This window comes from Chamaea fasciata, unplaced genomic scaffold, assembly GCF_029207755.1.
Source record: "Chamaea fasciata isolate MVZ Bird 193981 ecotype frontalis unplaced genomic scaffold, bChaFas1.0.hap1 SCAF_50, whole genome shotgun sequence".
In the NCBI taxonomy this organism is placed as follows: domain Eukaryota; kingdom Metazoa; phylum Chordata; class Aves; order Passeriformes; family Sylviidae; genus Chamaea; species Chamaea fasciata.
In genome coordinates, this window is record NW_027094135.1 from 342,190 (window position 1) to 370,006 (window position 27,817).

Consider the following 27,817-nt stretch of genomic DNA (forward strand, 5'->3'; position numbering starts at 1 on the left):
AAGACATATTCTGCCTTGGCCAAAAGGAAGAATGTTTTCAAGATCATGGGCATAGATGGGTTTGCCATTCTCCAACACATAAGGGGAAAAAATATCCAACAAAACAACAGTATCTTATTTTTTTTATGGTTAGATCATGCCAGAGACTTGTGAGCCAGCATTCCCAATCCCAGTATCAATTTGTCCATGGCTGTGAGTGCTGCCCTGACAGGGAACACAGGTGTGCTCTCCTGTGGTGCAGCCAGCACCAGGGCTCAGGGCAGTGCTGGTGGCTGCAGGTGATGCCTTAAGATTTCAGCTTTTATATTTTTCATTTATTTGCAATCCTGCAGTTCTTTAGTGTATAACTCTAAACTCCACACACAGGGTGAGCTGCTGCTTCCCCATTTTGCTCTGACACAACAATTCCTCCCCAGGCCTGGGGATCAAGGGCACCTCACTGCCTCAGGACTGTGAGATGGAAACAAAAGTGAGTTGGGAGGAGCAAACTTGAGGTAAATTGCTTCATTAGCTGAAGCTGTAATTGCAAGATTAACCCCCAATATGCAAATGGACCAAACTTATACAAGTGTGAAAACCCATGACCTGTGGTCATTTTTGGGTGCAGCCCTTGGGGGGCTTTGTCTGCCCAAACTGTACCTGAAGCCCCTCCAAAAATATATTTATTATAAAATTAAAGAACAAAAATAAATATATTTTTACTCCCTTAACTCTGTTTGGCCTCTGTTTTTAGGTAGCCCCAAAACAGCACCACAGGAGCCATCCCTGCCATGCCAGGTGGATCCCTTGGAGCTCCTGGTGAGGGATAGTCTCCTATTTGTGTGCTCACAGCTCCCTGTGCTGGTGATCTCTGCTCTTTTCTGTGCCACTGGGCAGCAGAGGGAAGATCTGGCTCTGATCAGGAAAGAGGAGTGGGCCAGGGCACAGCAGCTCTGCCTGGCAGCAACTCAGCACTCATCTCAACCCTCCAATCATTTGGGATCTACCCTCTGCTTATATATTACTGCTGATTATATCTTAATGAATGGCAGTTGTCATGCACAGGGTAGCGAACACATTAATTAAATTCTTGGTAATTTTCATGACTCTGGGCCTGCAATGATAAAATACTGCTACCTTAGTTATTTCTCCTTAATTGCCCCTGGCTTCCAGGTGAGTCCACAGTGGATTTACTGCACATGTGCATTTGCAAGCAGTGGCAGGGGTTACAGGAGCTGGGTGAAACAAGTAAACTGTAACACATGCAAAAAAAGTTTTAAAATTTCAAGCAGAAATAGGTAACTTTAAGGGACTCCTCTTTTTTTTGAAAGCACCAATCACAATGGTGGTTAAATACACACCAGATCTGTGCTTTCAGACAGTTCAGATGTAATTTTACCAGCCCTTTGAGAATTAATTTTGTGCCTTTCCATCTATTCCATGTGTAATCTATACATTCTCACTATGAAAATATTAGTTGGTGGGGTTTTTTTGGTTTTTTTGTGGTTTTTTTTTTCTGGTTCACGTCTTGCTAAATATTTTATGCCAGTAGCTTGCACTGCAAACAAAAAACTGCAACACTGAGGAGAAAAAGAAGAAAAAGCTACTCCTGCTCTCTCTGTTCCAATGTGGAGAATAAAGGAGGAGACTTAATCAAATGGATACATCCTTTGGTGTACATAACAGCCTGGCACTGGTATGAGTTCTCTTCTGAGCTTTGTAAATGAAAGTCAGGAGTTCAGTGGAGTATTGTAAACTGCATCAGCTGGGGATTTATAAAGGGAATATATGGCCAAAGGATTCTCCTTCAGGGCTTCAGCTGCTCAGGAAATGGGCAGCCTCATGGAATACAGATAGAGGCATAGAAATATTCAGAAACTCCCAAGTTTTGTTAAAATGGAAAAGGGAAATACTTCAAGGGTAAGTTGAACTGTGGTTTTTTACTGGATATTTCAGGAAGAATGGAATATAATAACAAAATAAGCTCTTATAATGATGACTATTAGAAAAGTGCGGATCAAATGGTTAAGCTGTTCTGCCATTGTTTACAAATCTCTGGCCTTCTTTTTTATTATCTGAATAATACCTCTGCAATCCTGTAACTCAGGAATAAATCCCTGCCCATGGTAAGAAAGCTGAGGAAATCTCATTGTTCTGAACATTTTTTAATTAGTTTGGATGAAGGGGGGAAAAGTCAATTCAGGCAAAACAAGAATAGTTCTCAGCAGAACTTGTTCTGTGTTTCCTTTCACTTGACTTAAACCAGAAGCAGATTTTGAAAATAAGCTTATATTAATTTCAGAATCTTCTAAAGTATGGGGTGTTTTGGGACTCAGATGGTTTGAAAAGGACATGAGATGAGTCTGAAAAGTTATATGAAGGGATATTTTAGTATGTGGTTCGTTCCTCCTACCTCAGGCATCGGGATGTGGACTACCAAGGTTAGAATGACCCTGTTTTCCTCTTCCCGTCTTGTTTTTGCTTTGTTTTTAAGCAATTCTTTAGTTTTAAGTACCTGTTCTACTTAAATCTACCTTAAATCTACTTTTCTTTTAGCAGTCACAGTCCAATTTATTTTGTATTCAGTTACCTGAAGGCCTCACTTGTGCCCATAAATAAAATAAATTAAAACAGAATCCGAGTTTTAAGTCTGCTTCCTGGCAGTTATTCACTACATTGAATGCAATGTAATTAATTACTCAGTTTCTTAAGAGACTTGTAATGCTGGATATCTTGATACATCTGGACTGGAAAAGCAATATTTGAATTTCTGTTCTTATTGCTGGATTTCTCCCCATTAAAAAAAAAAAACACAGACCCATGCTACAATTATTTATACTATTTAGCCACGGCTAGGGGGTGATTGCAGATCTATGGATTCACAGATAGCAATCCTTTCATCACCCAGTTGTGTGTTTCACGAGCACAGGATTTGGAGATTGTGACAGTTGCTATGGCACCCACATGTGTGCCAGGAAGATTGTTGGGAAAGGGTGATTTATGTTCACAACAAACTGAATTTAAAAAAAAAAAAAAGAAAGTGATCAGAAGTGAATGGTACATTTTAAGCTGAAATAATTTTTTTGGATGTTTTTTCTTTTTGCTGTGAGGCCAAAGTTGTGATGCTCCATGCCCAAAAAAAAAAAAAAAAAAAAAAAAAAAAAAAAAAAGCTGATGTGGAGATGTAATGGCTTGGGCATGGGTCTGAGGTGGAGCTTTAGCACCCCTGCTGTTTCCTGCTCCCAGGCTCCAGAACATCCTCACAGAGTGCCAACGCCACTGTCACTCCTGGTAAAACTTACTTGGAGGAGGGATAAATGAAGACTGCTAATAGCTCTCCTCTAAAATTCACAAAATATCCTTTTTATTGGTGTGGCCCCTGGCCCAGCAGCTACAAATTACACTTCTGATTTCCTTCTTGTCTCCACGGCTGAACCCGAGTGGTTTGGGAAGAGTCAGGGTTCATTTCCTGGAGAAGAATGGGCAGAGCCAGCACTTCATCCTCAGCTTTGCCCTCCCTGGGGCTGAGAGGATGCAGCTGGAAATGCTCCCAGCTGTGGCATTCCCTGCTGGAAGGAGGAGGCTGGGATGGGCCAGCCTGGGATGTGCCAGCAGGGAGAGATGAACCCCAAATCCAGGGTCAGGGACTGCCCCGGGCAGGGGCACAGCCAGAGGGAGCAGGAAGCCTCTTCCCTGCTTTAAAAAAAGAAAACCTTTCCTCTTGAAGTTTGCATTCATTCTTCCTTCCAATTAAGGGAGGTGACCACTTAATTCCAACTAATTAGGGAATTTTTTAGATCCATTCTCCACTGTACATGCCAGATCCATGCCTTACCTTTGCCGTGAACTTTCACAGATTAATCGTTCTTATTGCATAGTTTAATTACTTTGGTTCAACGCTTATTTTCTTTTGACTTCTAATTGACTTTATGAGCGCTTTTATTTGTATTGTGTGACTCTTTAAAGTGAAACTGGTAATATTGGGGATTTTTCAGTAAAAATTCCAAAACACCTACAGAAAACTTTGCTATTATGTGGCTAAATTTGTTTTCTTAGAGATTATAATATGGAGGACTTAAAAAAAATTATATGTAGGCCAAAGGCTTTTGTACTCAAAATTTTCCAGTTTCCCTGAGTTGCTGCTTCTCAGTTCTAGTTAGTTGTTTTCCCTTTGTTTTCATGCTATTTGACCATGTTCTGTTTTCTGATCATCTGGGAAGACTTTGATTTTGAAAAGAGGCTTCTACCTGTGAGGACTGAGATAAAAAGCCTCAAAACATGAATCCCGAAGATCCAAAAACCATGAAGGCAGAGGTGAATGCAGCTCTATAAAATGTTCCCTAAGTGTGACATCATGCTTGATCTTTGGATTTCACTTTCTGCAAGTCCTCTGTTTGCTCAGGGTTTTAAGCCATGCCAATTCTCATGTGCCATTGCTTATCTTTGGTGCCAAAGATGGGCAAATGTGGTGTAAAAATGCACTTCCCAGCAAAACAAAGAGAGTGGGGCAGATGTGAACCTCTCCTGCCATCTGAGAAATGAGGGAATACCCAAAGTTTTCCTCTCCTTCTCTTCATTGTGTTTTGTCATCCATCAAAAGAGGCAAGGTTGGTGCTGTCTTTCACTTTTAAACTGGTTGCACCAACAGCTGGAGTAAGTTCTGTGCAGTTCCCTGTGTCTGCCAGCCAGGCCAGGAAACCTGACCTCCTGTAAGAACACTTCAAATAATCATCTCCATACTTGACTGTACAGGAACATAAAATGCTGGTTTAATTATTCTTGCTGTGAGTTGATTGTCTTTTACATAGGATTTTGTTTTCCATCTGAATTCCTACATGTTTTCCAGTGGAATGGTGAAATATTTAAGCCTCTGGCCGTAGCTAAAATATCCCCTATACACTTAGCAAAGCAGTTTATTGTCCCTATGGCATTATAATGATGCAAAGTGTATTTTCTCTCTTAATAAATATATCATTAATCCATCAATAATACAAGATTACTGTATATCCTTTTCTAATTTTAACTTGCTATCTTTAGTAGTGAAGTAGAAAGCTTGGTTGGGGTTGGTTTTTTTTTTTTTCCCTTTTATTCAATTTCTTCTCTGCCTACAACCATTTTCTCATTCAGTTTAACACTTACTCAATTTACGCAGTGTCCATCTCCTACCCTGCAGAGCAAGAATCTTCTACTTAATAAGAAATACTTATTGGCACATAGCTTTGATTCATAAAGAGAATGTTTCCTTGAGAGACTAATTGGTTTGGGATTTTCTTTTTTTCTGCTTACCAAAGGAGCTTATCAAGTTCTTTTACAGAATCCTTAATATTGTTGTTTTTCTTCCTTGAATGTGAATAAGTGCTACAGTCTGGAGGAAAACTGACTCCTAACTTATCTCTCTTTCTTGAAATCAAAAAATGCCTTTCACAAAATGGGAGTTATAACTCTGTTTTCAGGGGAAAAAAAAAAAATTCTATATTGTTGAGTCCTGTAAACAAGATGATCCCTGTGACTGCAACCTGTGTTGGTTCAAAGGCAGCTGGGTCCCCTTGGCCCTTTAGAGAACAAGTCAGCCTGGAACAACGTCTAATAATACAATAGAGTTATAGGTCAAATTTGTTGGGCTTACAGCGAGAAAATATTTTAAAGGCTGATGTGCTGATGGTCTGTCAATATTAGGAGTGGAGTGGGAATCAGGTAGACAAATCTAGTGGGTATTTGTCTAATTAGCAGTGACCTGTATTAAAGCAGAGCTGCCTGAATTAAATTAGTTATTGCTCATCTGGTACTAACTTTCTTTATATCTGAGAATCTGGCAAATCTCATCTAGAATGCTAATTCTATCCTTCTGTCTTTTCCTCTGAGGTATCTTTTTCATTTAATAATGAGTTCCTTCATTGTTTTTAAATTTAGAACAGAGCCCCTTTTTGGGAAGGGGGGTAATTTGTTTTTTAAATTTCTTTACTGAAATATGTAAATAGTTCTTTTGAGGGAAAGCAGTAGGAGAGGTGAGGTCTTCAGGTGGTATCAGATCTGTTGCCTTCAAACATAAAAATAAAATACTGAGTGGCAAGGTAGCATCTGAAAACTTCTCTGTCCCAGAAGATTTTAAAAACTAATCTGCAGCATTTAGCATCTTGCTGTTTTAAGCCTAAGCCTCTTTTGCGGGGAGATTTATGCTGCTACTGGCCATCCTTCTCCCTCTTGAGGTTAATAACTTCCCTTTGTTCTCATAAATCTGAGTTTGCCTTGAGTTGCTGACCACCCAAAGCTGGAGCAGCTTTAGGCTCAGCTTTGCAGAGAGTTGAGGAAGTGAGGAGAGGCTGCTGTTCCTGTGAACTCTGCCAAGATGACTTGATAAACCGGCAAGGAAATTAATATACAAGGGTAGAAGGGCTTACAGATAGAGATAGAAGGATTAGGCTCTGCACTAGCAGCGAGACTTGCTGTAAAACTGTTGCTTCAGGCTTTTGTTTATTATTTGGAGAAATTCTATTTAAATGCAGATTAGATTTTCTACCTAGAAGTACAACTTACTCTTTGTTTAGAAACTCCACAAAGAAGAATGAACACAGGGCTCTTGTTTTCATTTCTTGGTGAACTTTGACAGTCACATTGCTTATCCTGTTATCTGGATTAGATATGCAAGCTCTGGATACAGGAATTGGAGCAGTTTGTTTAGAGACCCGGGTTTAATTATTCAGTGTAAGATTACCAAATTGCCTTGGGATGAAAAACTGCGCCAGAGAAGTTGTAATTGGCCACTGACTAAACAGAAGGGCCCAGCGCTGCACTGGGTGTTTGGGAGGGGAAAAAGGCAAAGAAGAAGAAGCAAGAAATGAATTAGACAAGTAGATTTTGTGACCTGTATACAGCTTTTTTTATTTTTTTTTTTATTCTGGAATCAATTTCCTTGGGAAGTGACATTTTGTCTTCCTTAGAAGTAAAAACAGTGCTTTAGCAGAGCTGATGGGTTTACAAAAAGTAGCCTGAAAAGTCTTACCTTTAAACGGACTCCTAAATACTCAAAAAATATCTTTTTCCATATTGCAATAGATTTTTTAAAATTTTCCATAAAAATCTCAGTTAATTGTAGCTAAGGAAACATCCCAATCACCCTCCATGGGTTTATTTTTATTCCTTTATCCATTCTTCTTACATCTTGTCAGCACATCTCCAGCAATCCTCACAGATCTTCTCAAAATTATGATAAATTGATAATTAACATAACTAAGACAACTTTTTGTTAATCATCTCATTTTTTCTGTGCAAAAAGACCCTCCACATATCATACTAAAAACACTGATTTCAAGGGATATTTTCATTTCACCTATTTCTTCCACCCCAGCATAATTTGTGACTTATCCACCAAGTTTCAGGACAGAAAATCCACACAGTGATTGGCATGAAATGTCACTGGGATTCATGTACAGAAGCAGAAATGAAATATGTTTCAGGATTTGCGATTTTGACCCAATTTTAGAAAAGCATGGGTAGTTTGGATTGTTATTAATATCTACTTATCTATCTATCTATCTATCTATCTATCTATCTATCTATCTATCCATATATATATATATATCTAAAGATGACTTTTTCTTTTTTGTCTAATATGTCAGATGGCAGCCAGATTTGGCTGACTGGAAATCAAGAGTGTCCTCTGAGCAGATTTATTTCACCAGCCATAGAACTTGTGCAGTAATTTTATATTGGTCATTTAGCATGGAAATAACAAGCCAATGTAATGCATTTAAGGTGGTCATGGTGAACCATTTGGCAAGGTAAAATTTTAGTATTATCAGGTTCATAAAAGCTTGTGTTTTGAGAATATAATGAACATTTCTCCATGTATTATCCAGTTTTGTTATGAAGTGGAGAAAATATGAAGATAAAGTCTTTGATTTAAAGATGTTGATGAAGCTTGTTGCCTCATGGCATTTTAGGTGCCCTGTGGCCTTTTTGCTCCTTTCTTTATTTCTTTTTGATGGACAATCTAAAGCAGTAACTAAAATAATAATAATTAAAAAAAAATCTTCAGAAGGTAAAGAACCCTGGACCAATAATTTACAAGAAGTAACAAATTCTTGAGAGCTCACACACTCCATTCAAAGTATCACAGCTATTTAAAAATCTGAATTGATAAATTTTTTTTCTGTGCTGCCCCTTCACAGGGAGCCCAGTTGTTTTTCCTCCAGTTGTTTTACCCATTTTTGGTAATATGATAAGCTGTGCACAAAATAAGTCAGAAAAAAGTGTATCTGTGATGAACATGATATGTCGGGTGAGTGACAGAATTTGCCATATATGTCAGAGGAGAAAGTACTGAATCCCAGAGTCAGCAGTACAGGAATGTCACATTCTGGAATCGTACAGAGCCACTGGATGGACTGAAAGGTAATTATTAGAACAGCCTCTTTTCCTTTAATGCATCATTTCACAGTCGCTTGTTCTCTTAAACTATATCAGATACTTATGAGGTTTTTTGAGAGTTTCTTGTAACACCCTATTAATTGACTGGAATACAGCAATTACCAGTTTTGATTTGACTATGTGCTTGAATCTGTGTGCTCTGGCCAGTATTTTTTTTTAATACTTATTTTCTATACCTATTTTAATTTTTTGGCAGTTCTTAGTTACCATTTCATGCAGGCCGGCAAAAGTTACGAGCTCAAACTTTAGTTGTGTTTAGTTGTGAACATTTTTTAACAGGGTTTTGTTTGTTTGTTTGCTTGTTTGTTTTTTCTTGTGGTTTTTTTTTTTTTTGGTGAATTGGAGAGAGAAGCCTTCATTCCGGCTGCTTACTGTGAGCCTGTGGAACTTCTGAAGCAATTGTGTCTAAAAAGTCTTTGGACAAATGGCCTTTCTAGTGGGTACTTAGAGTCCAAATTAGAAAATGCAGTTTGCTGAACTTCCTCTGAGGTGGCCAGCACCTTGTTACTTGTGAAGATGGAACTTTGCAATTAAAAGCCTGGCGTTAAAATCTGATGGACCAGAACTCCTTGGGAGTGCATCTTGCTTTCCCCACTTCCCTTTTCTCTTTCATGAAAGGATAGATATTAATATCTGCTTTTTTCCCCTCTTCTTTTCTCTGGAATGAGAGAAATATGACCATTCACTTCAGAGCTCTTATTTTTCAAGTTGTCACAAGTCCAGGGGCCAAGTGCCAAGCTCTTTTGTTGGGAGTTGGATACCCCTTCTCCTCCTCCTGCTTTGGAGCTGTCCTGAAGCCCATTTACACACTCTGCTACATAATTATATTGATCTAATCTCTGCTTTCATGAAATGCCAAGCTCTAACCCATTTTTTCTGTGCTCCTTAGTTCCCCTGAAGAGTCTTTCTTGTGAAAAGGGGTGTGAGCTCATCCAGGGGGATTTGATGGCTGTGGCTTCAGTGATCACACAGCTCACCAGCCCAGCTGCAGAGTCACTGCCCTGAGCTCCCTGCTGCTGAGGAGCCCAGGGAATTCTGAGCTTTCTGCCATCTCCATGATAACCATTTGTAAAGTCACTTTCCCACAGGTGATGATGGTGTTGGAACTAGAAAGGGAGAGCAGAGTTGCTGCTCTCAAAAGTGTTTCCTGCATTCTTCTGCGTGTGTCCCGTTCCCTTCTCTTCATTGTCAGTCTCTGCACTTGGCTCATTCCCCAAGGACAGGAGGGTTTGGCATGGAAACTGCAGCCTGTCTGCAGAGTTTAGGGAGAAAAGGGTACCGTGTTGGAAGTTTGTGCATGAATGGGACAGGACTACTAAATACACTTCTCAAATCTTTATTACAAATCAACCTCAGAACAAAGTTTACAATGTTCCTCGAGTCTTTATTGCAGCATCAGCCTCATAACAGGGTTTGAGACAATTGAAAGATGGCAACAGCTCTTGTCTGCCAGCAGCAGCCAAAGATCTCTCTGTCACAGGGCATTTTAAAAGTTTTCCAGCCAATAGCATGTTGCTAAAGCTCACAGACAATTGTTCTAGCCAGTCACTTAAAACACACACAGACCTGCTTCAAACAATGCTTGCTTGGATGCTTTCTTTTTATAATACATAATACTCCATTATTAAACTTAAAACCTTCTACTATATTGCTAAGCAGATTTTTCTGCAGCCTTAAGGTCTATCCTGGCCAAACCTAAGTCTCAGACTATTGTTTCATGTCCTTGCTTGCTGTACTCTTGTAACTTTTCCTACTTTCAGGCTTGACAGCTGCAGCTAATTCCAAGTTTTTCTGCTCCTTCTGTTTCTGGGGCCTGCTTTCACAGCTTTCTGAAAGCCACCTTACCTTTAATATTCCCCACAGGTACAACCCATGGCAGAAACAGACAGGGAAAAAAGGCTGCAAAACAAGTCACTCATCAGCCAGGGGTAACAGCAGCACAGTTCTGAGAAACACTCATGTAGTTGTGCATTTCTCACTGCAAAGGGGCAAATCTATTTTAACTTACATAAAAATAATGAGATTTTACAGTGGGAACAGTTGTAACTATAGTCCAGTCCATTTTAAAAATGAACTAAAATTTGATTCCGAGAAGCACTTTGAGGAATTTCTAGAATTGGTTTACCATGTAAAATTTTATGAAATCATTGCATTTTATTACATTACAGTTAGTGCTAATTTTTAAGATATATCTTCTGGAAAGTTTTGGCACTGTAAGAAATCATCAAAGCTCATAAAATTCTCAGATTTTTAGTGGTTTATTAAAATAATGAGCTCTTCATCACTGTAAGACTATTCAAAGTACATTCATGGGTTTTTTTGATGTTCTGTTTGGTTAGATTTAGTAAGGACAATGAAAGACAGCTCTTCAACATTCCTGTATTTTTGTTGTACATTTTGAAATGGGCAGCACAGCTCTTTGGTGGTGGGGGAAAACTGAGTTTTTGCTATCATGTTTCATCATTTGGGTTTCTTTGAGTTTCTTTGAGTGCCAAGGACATCATCCCCTTCTCCAACAGGGAAGCTTTGAAAACTACATCTAATATAGTATCCAGTGCTCAAGAGTATAACAATCTGGTTTAAGTTATCTCATGTTGGGCATCCAGAAATAATGAAATAATGGAGGCTGCATAATTTTACTCAATTTTTTTAAATCCTCAGTTTCCCAGATGCAAATGGCCTCAATAAAGCAAATAATTCAGGTGGGATATTATTCATGTTCATGAAGCTTTTGATTGTGTTGTGAAAACAACAGAGTACATGAGGAAATGAATAAATCTGCATTCAACACAAGGCTTTGAAAATATTAATTAAAAAGGTGTATGGCCACATGCTGATTAGAGTAGATAAAGAGAAATATTGAATAACTACTTACTCTCTGAATTGGGCCCAAGGGTCCAATGAGAAAAATAGTATATGATAATTTAATTAAAGTTTGCATCAAAATACATTTACACAAGGGTCCTGAATTAATATTGCAGAGTTTGCACTTTCTAACTCTCCATTGCTTCCCTGGGAAATACTGGATCCCTTTTGGTACAGAGGTTCTTCATTGGGACATCCGGTACTGATCAGACCTTTGGTACATTCACCTCACTGAAGGTCTTAGTTCCAAGGCATTCATAGAATAAATAAGCATTTGAATCTGGGGGAAAACAAACAAACAAACAAACAAACCACAAAAACAACAAAAAAAACCCACCACCAAAACCAACAAAAAAACCAACAACAACAAAAAACCCCCACCCACCCAGATATTGATAGCAGCACATTTAGAAGCACAATTCAGGTGGGTTCTGGAATATGATAGAAAGAGGGTAAAGGGAGGTGGGATGTTCTGAAGGAATCATCCAGATAAATCTACATATTTACAAACACTTGGGTACTGATATTCATTGCTATATCAGTATATAAGATCCTCTGTAAAATATCTAGGCTGAGCCGAGCAAGTTTTTTTATTTCCTGGACAGGTCTGGGCTAGTCACTGGTTTTTTCCCCCTCTTTTTCCCTGGGGAAATTTGGTAACTCAAGTCCTGACACTGCATATTTACTCAGTGTAACAAGAGCAGGAGCAGGGAAAGGGCTCTGGTGTGTACAGAATTAGGAGACAAGTACATGAAGGGATGGATAAATGGAGTCACAGTCTGACAGAAAAGGGGCCATGTCCAGTCCACAGCAGCCACTGCTGTGGAGGAAGGAGAATTCTCCCCGTGCTGAAGCTGGGGACAAAACAATAACTTGCCGAAATAATAATAGTTAGAATATTGACTATGATGCCATGATCAGTTGTTTCATTTCAAGTGTTTCTGGGCTTTACAATAAATCTCCAAACCCCTGTTACAATCACAGTGGTGCCACATTCATGACAGTATCTTCGTGCTTTCCATTTCCACTGGATAATGGACTTATAACTACAAAATGGATTTAGTTTTTTTCTATTGTAACAGCACCTGAAACGCGTCATAAATGCTGTTATATCCAGTTGCTTTTGTAATTCAGATAATATACAGATAGGTAGCAAGCGTGGTGTAACAGAGCAGTAGATCACCCCAAACCTGCTGTTATCACGGGGATTGTGACAAAAAATAGCAAATTAAATAAATTAGTGTTGCGCTGTGCAGCACTACAGCAGGGCCATGTGCTGCATGGATGTACTGATAAGCAGTCTGTGGCCCCAGAGCTCTGAATTCTGAATTTCTGCAGAGCTCTGAATGTCCCTGGCACTCCCTGTGCCCATCTGTCCCCAGCTCTGGGTATGGAAACGAGGACCAGCAGAGCCCTAATGATTATTTCTGCCTCAGGGTAGAAGGTAAGAAAAAGGACCTGTGAGTGTGAAAAAGAAAAATACTCAGTGTCAGGAACCTCCCTATTTGGGGAGATGGAGTCGGGGATTTATTATTTGTTTGTTTTGCCCCCCAAGACTTTCATGTCCTTTTCTGCAGGAGTTCTGCAGTCATTCCAGTTTCATCTTCCAGCATTCCAACAGCCCAGTCTGTGGGAGGCTTTTTCCCAGCCATGATCAATTATTCTCTGTCAGAATCCAAATCTGCCTTTTCAAGTCTGATCATTTGTGATGAATTTATTCTGTTAACATGGGCCTGAATAGAAGCAATAGAGGATAATAAATTAACTTTGAGCATATTAATGACATCTCTAGACTATGGGTGAATTAAGGAACAAATCGATGAAATAGGTTCAATAACAGGCTGGTGAACACTTAGTCAGCAATTGACTGGTAGCTTTTCATTTAGGTCCTTTTATATCCTATGGTTAATTAAAAAACATAGAAAGATTTAAAGCAGCCCTTTGGAACACAGACTGAGTCAAAACTTCTCCTGCCATCCACAGGAACTGTAGGAAAGGTGGTTGTGAAATGCAGTTTGATGAAGCTCAAGGAACATCACCTTCAGAAATTCAGGTTTGAACCCTCTCAAAAAGAAATCTGTGCCAAAAGTGTTGACAGCTTTCTATATGGCATCTGCCAGACCAGCACTTAACCCAGACTTAAAATATCCTTTCTGTAGGACTTCAGGAAAAATAAACATATATTATGGGATTTTTTGGGTTTATGAACTAGAGATTAGGTTAGTTCAAGAATTTTCACACCCAGCAAGAACTGCTGGGATTTATTTGGTTACCTCCAGTGTGTGTCTGCCCTGACCAGGATTTCAAAACTAATTTGAAACTCGGACTTTCAAAAGAGCTGGATGCTGAAGTTTAGTGACTTTGTGAGAACTGATTTTCTTAAATCTAAACCTAAGAGAGCCCCTGTCCCATGCAGTAGAGAAATGGCTGATTGAGGCTTATATTCTAAAGGAGGTGATAAGTTCCCTGACAAGTCTGATTGCTAGTTTTTAACCTTGTTAAATAATATATGTTAGGCTTTTATTAGCCTAGGCATATTCATGCCAAAGCTTATCAAACAGGAGTGAACGTTAAATTTTTTTGAAAAGACAGCTATGGTTCAATGTATAAAAATATGAATATAAGGAGGTCTGAGTCAAAACTTGACACCTACTCTCTGAAATTTGAAGGTCAATAAATTTATATCTCTCCTCAGAATCCTTACACAGACACACAGACAGTGTGTGGTTATAAGAAGATGTTTATATAATTGAGCTTATAAAAGCAGAATTTAAAGATCAACCAGTGTGTTTATTTCCATTTAAAAATATTTCCAAGTAATGAAGTTTAATTTCACGAACAATTGGATACCTCATGAAGTTTAACTTAATACCCCCACAGTTTTCTATTCGTTATGCTCTGCGTAATTAATTGTAGTAGTAGTAGTAGTAGTAGTAGTAGTAGTAGTAATAATAATAATAATAATAATAATAACAACAACAACAACAATAACCACTACCCTGTTTTCAAGAATCATAGTCCTCATGGCTGCAGGTCACAGAACCACTCCTGACAGCTGTTGCAATGGGCTGACAAGATGCTGTCAGCAGCTGCTCACTTCCATTCCTTTGGCTGATCTTACTGACACTAAAATCTTCCAGAACAATCACAGCTATCACTGTTTCCTAACAATGTCCTTTTAAAATTATCCATGCTAGGAGAAAATGTTCTGTAAAGGATTGTGTCAAGTGTTATCTGGCCTAAATTATTCCCATCATTTGTCAGTTGTCTAGGGGCTGATAAAATCATATGTTTTATGGAGAACCACATAAGTTTAGTAATGCTGCTAGCTAAAATTCCACTGTTTTTATATTTTTAATTGAAATTTACTCTGGAGAACATATATATATATATAAATATATAAATATATAAATAAATATATAAATAAATAAATATTTTTATATATATATTCTGTCAGCAAAACTCCTTGATGCCCAAAAAACTTCTTAATAGTTGGAGAAGGCTCATGTGAGTGAGATGAGGAACTTCCAATCACACAGAAAAATTTCAGTGGAGAAGCTGGTACACAAGGGACTGTTAAAGAGCTGGTAGCTGTGACAGCGTTCCCTCAGTACGATGCTGCCCAAATTTCTGAAGGTGCCAGCAATGCCTATAATGGCCCAATTAGGAAGTTGGAGCCATCTCAGTCAGTGATTTTGAACTCTCAGGTAAATGATGGGAACTGTAGTTTTCAGGAATCTTTTTGTTGTTGTTGTTCAAATGTCTGCTGAGAATGAGGCTCTGAGCTGATGTGCAAAGATTGCTCCAAATCACTTGGAGCCACGCTCCAATGCCTGACTGGAGCACAATGAAGTTTGGATTATGCTGTTTTAAATTATCACCCATTTGAAGTCATTTTCTTTATAAAACAAGATTAAAATGACTGTAATTCAAAACATTTTACCTCCCATTGATGTGAAAATTGTAGTGTTCATATTATTTCCATTTTTCAATTTGACAAAACATTTCACTCCACATACGAGCCTTTCTGTGTTGTCACTATCTTAACAGTGAAAATATGAATTTTACTCTGTGCACTTTACTCTTTCCTGATGTGTCTTATTTCTTAACACTACTTATTTAAGTTTTTGAAAGCATGTCTTTCTTTTGTTGTAATACCTGGGGAAAATATAAGCAGATTTAGGAAGTTTTCTTTCCTCCTTTCTAACCCACACAATAACAGTTTATAGCTCCGTATTGTTAAGTTTGTTCTCTGTTCTTCCTACATGTCTGATGGTTAGATAAGTGCTGATGAATAAGCAAACCAAGGAAGAAATTTAAGTTCTAGGTTGATGGAGTTGAAACTCATATAATTTACCTGAAACATCCTTTCATTTGTTTTCATATTGATGCCACAGGCGAAATTTCTCTGCAAGAATTTTCCTCAAAGTTTCATGGCTCTTAATATAATCATATAGGGAAAGAATTGTCTTTCTTCAGAAGTTTATTTCATAGACAGGGAGTATTATCAGTAATACTTTTTAAAAATCCAGTAAATTCTGAGTAACTTACTTGAGCTGCCTATGAAAAAGGGCACTTGTGTCATCTAAGACAGAGTTGTCCTTCCAGAGTTCTTGAGGAAGCAAAGAACAGAACAGTGCTGAAAACCACTGGAAAATTAAGTGACTTGCAGAAGTCCTTGTTTAAAATATTGCCAGTGAGATTTACAACTGCAAAGTTCCTGGCCTAAAAATACAATTGCATTTATTTTTAAGTCACACTGTGCTCCACCACAAGTGCAACAGAATGCCAAACCTTATCACTTAAAGCAATAGCGAGGCACATGTCAGCTATCAGACCCTCAAACTCTGAGAAAGAGCTGTTTTTGTGTGCTCAATCTGCAAAGGATAATTCATTCCTTACTAGGGGGTATGATTTCAAGAGCTGAAAGCTCTAACTAGTGCAGATGTGTAGGGTAGATTTAAAGTGATTATGGAAATGTCACCGCAGGACAATGCATTATTAGTAGGCCCTCATATGTTGTATGCTGTCCCCTTATGTTTGCTGATAATTAACAAGCAGATTGGGATGTCATGGTGAGAATGAGTGCAAAATGTCCCTTTTATCATTTGCAATAAATATGAAATAGTGGTCTTGCTGTATCCTTCAGTGATTGTTCTATTTACATTGGTGACAAATGACATCTTTCTCCTTGTAACGTGCCTGCAGGGTTAAATGACTTTATTATTATTAATGAGTCATTGCTCCAGCTGCCCAGAAATACAGGGAGTAGGAAACATAAGAGATTTAGACCTAAGTAATTACAAATGTAATTATTACCTTTCAAATTTCATTTTTACAGCAATCACAGGGCTGTTAATCAAACATGGCCCTTTCCATGTGTTCACACTTTTCGGAGCCTTTGTCAAAGGGATGAGCAGCTTCGTGGGCCCGCTGAGGGTAGCCGGCGGCAGATTGACAAAGTGGTCTTGACAGAAAACTGCTGTGAAAAATTGGGTGGAAGCCGTTGCGTAGTCATCAAGGAGGCTATGGTTGAGAGGGTTTTCCAAGAGGAAAGCTGCGGCCATATGGAGGAGAGAGTCCTCTCAGGGAGGACAAGGCAAGCGGGAGGGGAATCCCAGTGTCCTGCGGACAGGTGGAACGCTGAAGTTTTACTCTTCCAGCCTGCCCTTCCTCAAGGTTGTTGGTTGTCATGAAATGGTCTTAAAAAAACACAATGGAGTCACGCGCTGCACTGTCCTGGTTTAGGGGAAATTTGGGAGAAAATCCCCAAAAAAGGGTCCCTCTGGGAAGCAAACCCAAACGGGCCCACCCCCAACTGGTCCAGGAAAAAAACCTCCCCAGAGAAAAGTGGAAAAAACGATTTATTTAACAAACAAAGTGCCCACAAGCATAACGAATGAATAATATGAAACAATGGAACCTCTCGTTGTTCTGAAGTGAGATGACAAATTCAGACAGTCCCTGCTGTGGGTAGCTCAGCTCTGCGGGCCCAGGCCCCGCCGGGCCGCGGGTCAGCTCCCGGTGCTCCTCTGGGCTTTTCAGTCCAGAGCGGCTTTAAACAGTCCTGAGGCAAAGGAAAAACAGTCCAGGGAACTCCTCTGCCTCAGGCAGCTAAAACTAACTAAAAGCACAGGAGATCTCTGTCCCACAGTCCGTAGGCGCTGCAGACAACACTGTCCAAGAGAAACAATGTGCAGGAGTCAGGCCCCGTCTGAAACAAATTCCACACTGCTTCCTTCTCCCTCCTCTCTCTCTGAACTAGTCTTAAAGGTAGAGAACTTAACATACAGCATAAAGAGGACAGTTGGGGATATAACATCAAAGAGCCACCCCAGGACCCTGCTTTAGGGGAATTACAAACCATGGCCTCTTACCCTGAAATATTTATCCTAACTACTCATAATTATGTATTCTTAAGTTTTGAGGTGGAGCGTAACTTTTATTCTCCTGCAGTGGTTGCTAGGGTGTTGTAGGGAATTCAGAAAAGGGGAATAGCTGTGATTATTGTTAGACCGTGTTGCAGATGGCATGAAATATAAGCAGTGCTCTTTCCTAGCATCATAACCTGAATTGATATTTATGGTGAAATGTAAAATCTGAGGGACAGCTTTGGAGAAATGGGAACATTTCCATTCAATAATGCCATTTCTTCATAATATTAAGGATCCTCATATTTTAAAGAAATAAGTGAAAATGAATTGAATAGAGAAAATGGGAACTACCAGTTACCACACTATGCCCCCAAATGTAATGTGAATCAACACTGGCACAAAGCATTTGAATTTTGAAATGACATTTTTGATGGGAAGATTGTTTTGTCAATCCACAGCAAGCTTTATTTATATATTCAGCTGGAAAGAATTATTATTGTTGATGGTCCAATCAAATGTAATAGCTATCATCACTCAAAAAAGCATAGTGTGTTACATAAATAACTGCATAGGTAATTATTGTAAAAAATGTTTCAAAATATTCAAAAATAAACAGGGTATTAACAGTAAAAAAGATTAATATTCTAATGAAGAAATATAGTTTCTTTGGGTTTCTTTCCTTGAAATACAACTGGAGTCACACAAAAGGTACAGAATATTTTAGACTGTTTTAGGTTTGTTTTGGTTGCTGCTCTAGTGGTCTTTGACTTCAAGTTTGTTTGTGTATATCTGATGAAAACACAATTCAGAACAACTTTTATTGTCTACCTTTTAAGTTATCTCAGGAGATATATGTTCACTAGCTCACTGAGCATTTGGGGATTTTATGACTCCCTTTTGAAAATTAATATTTCATTAAAGTGTCTGAACCACAACCAATTGCGCACAGTTGTTCAATTACTTAATTTAAAAGTTTTTTTTTTTTTTTTTTTTTTTTTTTTGCTTTCCATCAAACTTTTGTTTATTTGTTACTGCAAAACCAATCCTAAGGAAGACAGAGCACCATTTGGCATGGAGATACACCAAGAGACTGCATGAATAGAGGGTGTAAACACAGACATTTGAGGGGCTTTTTTCCCACACCGACCCTTGAAGGAACTGCTGTGTGTGAACAGAACTGAGCAGGAACTTCTTCTCATCCTCATCCTCCTCACTCAGCCCTGACCTCTGCTGAGGGGGCTCACCCAATCTGCTCCTTGTCACAAGTGTTGGAATCTGGTAGGAGAGTGGGATAGAGGAATATTGATATGTTCATGTAGCCCCCTTATCAATAAGTTAGTGCTTCTGACCCTGTTCTACCCAGAAATTCTCTTCCCTTTGTACCTTCCTGACACTCATCCTATCTCCAAGCCCAGATCTTTGCTCTGATGTATCAGAGTTTTAGATGGATGTATCTGATTTTTTGATTACACAGCCTAAACTTAGGAAATGCATTTTCTTGTTTCCACAGCAAAGTGAGTTTATGTAGATTGCATAGTGATTCTTAGTTCTCTTTATGAATCCTCACTCTTTTGAGATATTTAGTGATTTTTAGTAAAATCAGTAAGCTGCCGTTCCTTCAGGGACACACGTAATTTTACTTGAAACTGAAATCTGAAAAACTAGGTATAGTGTTATATTCTGCATAAATGGTTCCTCTGAAAAGTGACAGCTGAAGCCCTTTTTTATCCAGCATAGTTTTGTAGGATGTTGTGTTTATCACAAGAATTTTACATCAGTAGTAGAGCTTAATATTTATCACTTATAATGCACAGTCTTTGCAGGTATGGGGGAAAAATGCTAATTTCACTCTTTACTATGTTTCCAGGTCGAAGGTTATTGCTGGAGGATAAACCATTTCTCACTATGTAGTTTCACCTTGTTTAATTGATTTGAATTTGAATTTATATTCCATGTTAAATAATGAACCATGTATTAATAATTAAGAAGGTTCAGTACAAATGGGAAGCAGTTAATTAAATATTAAATAAAGCACATTGTATTAGCCACTATTGTAATCAATATACTAGATTTTAGGTTATCCATTTTAGGTGGTCATTATGCTTTACTAGTTATAGTTAAAACTCTTATTGAAAACTCAATATACAATTTTAATCCAAGAAACATGTGGCCTTTGCAAATTACCTTTTTTATTCCCATAAATATCAGCGAAACATGAACATAAAAGATGAATTCAATTGGACTGGTAGAGCAGTAAGGGTCAGCGCCATGTACTGTCCTACAATCTGTCACACCCATGTTCATTTGGCTCAAAAAATGAGTTTGCAGGAGGTTTGGGGACTTGGGTTTGGGGGTTTTTGGGGGGGGGTTTTTGGTTTGGGTTTTTTTCTGTATGTTTGTTTGGGTTTTTGTTTTGTTTTTGTTTCTTTTTTTCTCATGTGAATTCTCTTTCTGTGGAAAACAGTAATTATTGAAGCTGAACTTTTTACAGGAGCTTTGCCTTTAGACCATATCTTGGTTATGATTAAAACAAGATTGAGGCTCTAGTCAGAATAACAATGAGGTAACCAAATGAAAGATTAATGTGCTTTATTTGTAGGGCTGTTGCTTGTGAGGGGAAGATTCACTTCACAAGTGTAGTTAATGAGACAGGAATTACTAGAGGCTGACTCTCTTGCCCTGACACTTCCTCCATTTCCTCTTGCCCTCACCAACTTTCCTTTGCTATCTTTAATAATGTTTGCTTGACTTGTTGAATCCAGGTGCAAAATCCTCACACCTCATCCTGTCATTTGGATTTCATGAGAAGTATTTTTTTAAGATTAAATTCAAATTAAAACCACGGCTGTTAGGATATAAACCATGTTCACTGGAATGGAAGCAGAGCTGATTCTTGCAAGCTACCCAGCACAATCTGGCAAGCCTAGGTAGCGCAGAAAGATGTGATTTCCCTCATGCCTGTTGATTCCTCAGTCAGAACATGTGGAGGATCAATCTTCCCTAATTTCTCACAAGCAAAGCAAGCTCTGTATGCACAGCTGAAAATTGAGGGTCGTGTGTCCTACTTGTTCTTTGAATAAAAAGGTTCCAAGGCTAGAATTTAAGTAACTCTTTTAGGTGTTTAATTTATTGAGATGTATACAGGAAATAAAAAATTCATAGGGAACTCCTCCCAAAGGCATTTTATTATTAAACCAAAAAGCTAGAGTATATTATAGCAGTGCTTATTTAGGGTTCCTGCATTCAAGCTTCTTCCTCCTGACCTTATTAAAAGTAACCCACTTTACACTAACTACTATTCCTCCCTCCCTTTTTTATTGTTAATGTCATTTCTGTTCTCCTGAAATGGTGGAGACCTCTAAATGATGTTACTCAAGTGGCCATGTTTGGTCACCAGGGTAATTCCGGACGATAATTTCCCCACATTATGCTTGAATTCCTGCTTAGATTTAGCACCACATTTAGTAAATACACATGGGCAAAGAGTGGTGGGGGGGGGGGGGCAGCTCCATTCCTCAGGAGCTGCTGGCTGAGATGAGGAGTTGGGGTTGTCATCTCCATCACTCTGGTGGGCTCCTGCTGAGCAGAGAGCGCTGGAGGTGCGCTGGGAGCTGCTCAGTACGAAACGCTCCAGTAAACGAGAGGCACTTCTGGATGCTGACAGAACAGCATTGGCACTGCCAGCCATGTATTCATGTATGTGCTGTGTTGTGAAAATATGAAAAATAGCTCGGCAATGGCATAATTATGGGCAATTTGCTTAATTGCTTGCTAATTGTTGCTTGCTTTATTATGAAACAAGAGTGCTCTAAATGTAACGCTGGATGGTTTGCATCCAAAATGTGTCAAATTCAAAACTGGCTTTTCATTAAGACTTCAGCTACATGGCTTTAAAATTCAAGCACTCTATATTCTGTGGTTTAAGGTTTCCTTTTCTTTTTCTTTTTTTTTCCTCTTTTCTTTTTCTTTTAAATTTTCTTTGCACAGTTTTTATGCCCCTAAACCTGCATTGGTATTGTGCAGCCTGGTGGTTTCTGAACTTCTAATGAATCTGAGTGCTTTGGTAATGAATGCATTTACAAATGTCTTTTGATCATTGCTACACTTGTGTATAAAGGTGGATCTTTTAAGGTTTCTTCAAGAGCTCATGTTCTTTATTGTCCAACCCTTAGTGAAGCACATCTTTCCCTTCAACACATGCATTCGGATTTTTTCTCTTAAGGGATATGTACAATTCTGAAAGTCTGGCCTTTTGGAAAAGCCACTCTTCTTTTTCAACAAATATACCCAGGTATGAGCAGAAGGTTAGACCAAAAGTCCTTTCCAGCCTAATCCCTGTGATTCTGTGGTGCAAGTGATGACTTTCATGGCAGAGTGAGGAAAGAACCAGTCCTCTTGACATTCATTTAGTAGTACATGTCTCTTTCAAGGCTGGAGGGAAAGGGTAGAAAATAAAGTGAGCTGTCTGTACACCAAGTATGTGTTTTGATGATCTTTCAGGTCTTTTCCAACCAAAATGATTCCATAATTCTAACTTCACAACATTCTGAGACTGTGGGTAACATACTCGTACCAACAGTCTGTCTCCCTTTGTGAATTTTCCATGAGAAACAGTCTTAAAACTGGAACATAATAGTAAGCCAGAAATGCCAAAGAGTTGCACCGGAGTTTTGTAGACTGAGAAGGAGAGTAGCACTGTCAAGCTCTTCAGTTTTCATCTCTAAAAAGCAAAGAGGATAATCAGCATTTTTATTTACTACCTCTAAAATCCCACGCAGACTTTTTAACCATAGGAAGTCTCTGGTCAAAACAAACAAGGGAAAAAAAAGGTATTTTTTGTAGGTGTTTTGATTGAAGGATAGATATCTGGCAAGGCTGGAATTCCAGATTTTCTGGAGTGAAGGTAAATATTCTTACTTGAAAACTGTTTTGACCTATAAATGATGAGACTGCGGAACAATGAAGAAAGTCTTTTAACTGTTGTGCTTTTAGTTATACTTGACAGTTCTGATCTAAACATTTCTTAAGAGCTGACAGACACTTTCTTTAAAAATGTTCTTAGTTCTGCAGACAATTAAAAAGAAAAAAAAAACATTCCTAAAACAACCTGGAGTTCAAATCAAAGTGGTAAACTCACAGGTGCACGAGTGTGATCTATTATATGAATTAAAAATTCTCTTTTGTATAATTTTCATGTCATGTTTGAAGAGTCTCCATGTAGTTTGGAAAATAATATCTAAAATTGAGGGTTTGTAACTGATTGAAGTAAGAAACTAGTTAGACTGCTAAGAGTTCAATGGAATGTAATCTTTATTCATAATATGTGGGGAATATGCAAACTCCTATTTCCATTTATAAACCTGTCATGTCTTATGTGAGAAGATGTTACCAGACACTGAATTTCACTTGCAAGAGCCATCATTTCTTCTGAAAACATTCAGAGACAGCCGGAACTTTCTCTTCCTTGATGGGTGGAGGCAGGTGTCAGAGGTGTTTCCTTCCCCTGATTACTTATCAGACTGTGCAGAATAATCACCTGCACTACTACTTTGGAATGAGAGAGAAAGGCTCAGAAAATTTGATTGTCACCCACATTTGGAACTACTTGCAAGGAAACAAAATAGAAAGGAGCTTAAAGAGTAGCAGCCAGAAGGTGCCGTGGTCAATTTGCAGAGCTTCTGATCAATGACCACTTGAGCACTGAATTTCACATCTCCCACAGGTGTGGCTGGAATGATATGTAAGGAAAATAGAGACAGAGTTTTGTGATAGTTTTGGGTATCCAGAATTCTGACAGAGTTTGACAAAAAGAAGATCTATTTCATGGCCTGAAGGAGCAGGCAAATAAAAGATAATGCTCAGTGAATATTCATGCAGAAATCTTTCTACAGTTTGTTCTAGTTTGAGTTATTTTCCAAGAGTCGTTGGTTTGTGGGTGGGGAAAGTTGTTTTTTTGTTTGACATTGAAAAGTGTTTTTTCAAAGTTAAGGAAAACTGTATATTTTACATGGTATTAACCATAAGCCCTGATGAAAAGCACACTCTGATAACAATATTGAAACAAGACTGAAAGAAAGATTATGACTTCTACAAAAGATGTTTCTTCTAAACAATCCTGCATTGGCAACCTTTTTTATTAAAAAAAAGACCCAAACAACTTAACACCAAAATAATTTGCATTCATATCTTAGGATTGTGTCCAGAATAGTTATAAAGCTTTGGGGTTTTCATTCTTGTTTTTTTTTTCTTTTGCTTTTTGTTGTTGTTCTTTGGGGGGGTGTGTTTTTTGGGTTTTTTGGGGGGTCCTATTTATTTACTTTTAATAAAACGAAAACTCAGATTAAAATATCTATTTGTTAACAGAATAAACAAGACTGTAATTTTAACAATACTCTTGTTCTTAACATGGTAACATTGTTCCAAGTCTCCAGGTCGTCTGGCATCACGTGACACAAAATTACTATCCTGATCTTTGAAATGGTGTGGAGACTGTTTTATAGGCAACCTTTTTTCTTCCACAGTTGCCTTGGCCAATGTTAAATGTTAAATTTTTATTGTCAAATGCTTCCTTTTGCTGTTTTAGCTCTGTGTACTCTCTTAGTGTAGTTCGAGAGAAATGGTACAGTACAAGTGTTGTAACCTCTTGCTGTGAGGACCTCAAAACAAATAAGCATTATTTCCAAATAAATAATTGTGTGTATTTCACATTTTACCTGAATTAATAGCATTTTAAGGGGTTTTTTTTTTAATTAATGCAAAAAAGATCAGTTTCTCTACAAAATGGGAATAATTCCACACTCTGTCAAGGTTGTACCTGATTTCAGTGAGTTGCTTTCATCAGAATAGAAGCAAACCTGGATAATTAAAGAGCTTAAAAGACTTGAATATACTTAAAGTTATGTCTGTAATAGCAGATAGTAGGACACAGAAAGATTAGACTAATCTACCACTAAAAACTTTTCTTTTTTTGCAGTACCTCTTGCCTCCACTGAATTATTTCCATATTTATGTCTCCTACTGCCCATCAAAACTGGATTAGTATTTCAACAGCAAGGTGCCAAAGCTTTGTCAGGATTAAACTGAAAAATACTCAGGCAAAATGACTGAGGACATGTTGAAATGCCAGTAATACACCAAAATAACATTTATAAACAATCATTCCTCTAACTGACATGTAGAGAGTCCTGAAGGAGAAATAATCAAGAACAGAGCATTCATGATATAACGAGCAACCAGCTGTCTTCTTAAACATGGTAGATCTAAAAAAAAAAAAAATCCTGTTTTGGAGAGCAACATTATGTATTTCAATGCCTGAAGGAAAAACTTAATTCCTTTGTATTGAGATGTAGCATGGAAATAAGTGTTTGTGCTCTGCAGCTTTACACAGGTTTCAACATGCAAAATATTTGTTAAAACAGAAATGCAGCATCTGTCTAAACATAAAGCTCAGAGGGTGGGAGGCTCCTACTCAGCACTCTCATTGCTGTAAGTAATTTTAGTGGCATTCCTTCTCCAGTGCTTATCAGCCAGAATCCGATTTTAAATGCAATTTTCATTAAGACAGGCATTTAAAATATGTTTGTATCTTTCATTGGGAAGTTTTATGAAGAAAACACAAGGAAATATCCAATCAGATATTCTTCTGCACTTCTCATGTATTTAACCCTGTGAACAGGAAGAGAATATAAAATCAACACTTGCAATATTAAAACTATTTTGAGGAACCATTTGTAGAAATTTAAATTTCATTCATTTTTAATTTACCTACCATGGCAAAGCTACAATTTAAATGAAATAGATCAAAAATATTTATGTATTACAAATGAACACTTTTAGATTTCATAGTTTACTTTGTCTTTGAACAAATTAAAATTCCTATAATCCTTTTTCAAGGGCACAAACCTCACATCTACTGAAGAAATCTGGTTTGATTACTAGCAAACTACAGAGATTACATCTTCTTTTGCTAGTACTCTTTGATTTTTCAAGGTGTTGAGTACTGAATGAGTGGAGAAATCAATTCTCTTTAAAATAGCTGTTATGCTTTTTCATTCTTGTAGCTTGAGTGCATCTTTGAGGCCAGTGGACCATCTTTGGCTAGTGCCCAATTTAGGTTTTTTTGCCTTAAGCAAAGGAAAACAAGAAAAAATCCAGTTTTAAGAGAATATTAAAGAAACCAAAAGTCTTTTTTTTCCCAAGTATTTCTGTGCAAATATCTAGAGTAATGGAATTAAATTATTATAAAGTTTTTAGCTTTGTTACAGAAATGACGCCTGCAAGAGGTGAAAATATTATTTTAGGGAAGTGACTGGACCAGAGGACATGGTCAGCTTCTGGCAGAGGAGGTTTAGATTGGACATTAGGAAAAAAATTCTTCACTGAAGGGGTCATCAAGCATTGGAAGAGGCTGCCCAGGGAGGTGGTGGAATTCACCATCCCTGGGAGGGTTTGAAAGGCGTGTGGATGTGGCACTTTGAGGTTTTTTTAGGGGTGAACAGGGTGGTGTTGGGTTACTGGTTTAACTCACAGAGCTTAGAAGTGTTTTCCCACCTGAGCAGTTGTACGATTCTGGGAAATCGAGTGTATAAGGGTTTATTAGAAATCCTTAATGATGGTGTGAACTGTGACAACACTGCGGGCCCCAACATCTGAACCTTCACTGAACCTCTACCCTTGGGGACCTTTTCTTCCCAAACTGTGGCCATCAGTGTAGGAAATTGAGTGTGTTAGGGCTTATTTTAAAGCTTTAATGATGGTGTGAACTGTGACAACACTGCGGGCCCCAACATCTGAACCTTCACTGAACCTCTACCCTTGGAGGCCTTTTCTTCCCAAACCATGGCCATCAGTGTAGGGCGGGGGTTGCTTTGCTGACCTTGATTCCCTCTGTCTGTCTCTCCTCACAGCCCTGACACTGTCCTGTGTTCTTTCCATCCTCCTAGCTATCGAAGTGAACCTGCAGAAAGCCCTGGCCGAAGCCTCCGAGAACTGCACGCAGGAGTGCCTCATCCTCGGCCACTCCGACAACTGCTGGATGCCACCGGCGCTGACGCAGTTCCAGCAGCCCAACACCTCCCTGCCATCGTTTGGCTTCCAGCAAGGCTGGGCCCGAGGAGCCAGACCTGAGGGCCATCACACCCTGGGGAGACCCCTGCCAAAGGATGACAGTGACAAGGGCCAGGGAGGGCCCAGGCCCCAGCTCTACAACACCTGTGAAAGACATTGCGCCGCCGAGGACCCCGTCAAGGTCATCCCTCTGGCAAACTTCGCCACGTCCCACCAGGCGCCGGGGGCTGGGAGCAGCACCACGTTTGTGCACGAGTACCAGCTGTGAATGCATATCTGGCAAATCTCTAATTTCAGGCTTTAAGCGTGACTGTGGAAAGTCACGGCCTAGCGCCACTCCTCGGGCGCATACAAGCTCGTTAGGCTTGTGAATAGAACACTACATCTGAAACAGAAAATCTGAGTCCTTAGGACCTGGTGGAAAGGTGTTTACCATAGTTCTTGGTATAAACCAGAAAATGGGGATAAGAACTCACAACACAAAAACACTCAGAAGAAAATAAAAATCTGGTTCTTTTTCTCACAGTGCAAATATCTGCCAGCAGTTCCTCCTTCCTTTGGAGGCAATTCCTTAGTACAGTTTGGGGGATATTGTAGTCTAAAAATAGCTTACTCAAATTTGTTGTTGTTGTTGTTTATAGCATATTTATAGCATATTCATAGATTTCATCTTCCATTTGCTTAGCATTAGAGATCAAGTGAGGAATTTCTCTCATTTGATTACTTGACATAATAGAATTAATAAGATCCTAAACTCTAGTTCTTCAGAAGGATGGTATATCTTTCCACCAAAATTTATCTTTTATATAATTAAGGAGAATGTATGTGACAACTGATTTTTATTTTAATTTTTATTGGCTCAATGTACAGGTATTTATTTTCTGAAAAAATGCAATAGATGAAATAAAAACTCTCGACTAGGCTTTTCTGTGTGAAATAATCAATGTGACAATGAGAGGATATCCAAGATCAAAATGGAAAACAAATAAGAAACAACTTTACTTTTTCATTTTCCAAGTTTTTGCTTTCTATAATAATTCAAGGAAGAATATTATAATTATTATATTTTTAGCCATAAGTCTATTTCTCTCTTTTTCTTTTCTTTA

The 27,817-nt window shown here is 38.5% G+C and overlaps 1 long non-coding RNA gene across 1 annotated transcript; it reads left to right on the plus strand.

Annotated features, from left to right (window-relative positions):
- The first annotated feature begins 1,710 nt into the window (after nucleotides 1-1,710).
- LOC136304111 (uncharacterized) lies at nucleotides 1,711-27,817 on the plus strand. Its single transcript, XR_010724385.1, has 2 exons — nucleotides 1,711-1,899; nucleotides 26,588-27,817. It is a non-coding gene; the product is annotated as an uncharacterized lncRNA (long non-coding RNA).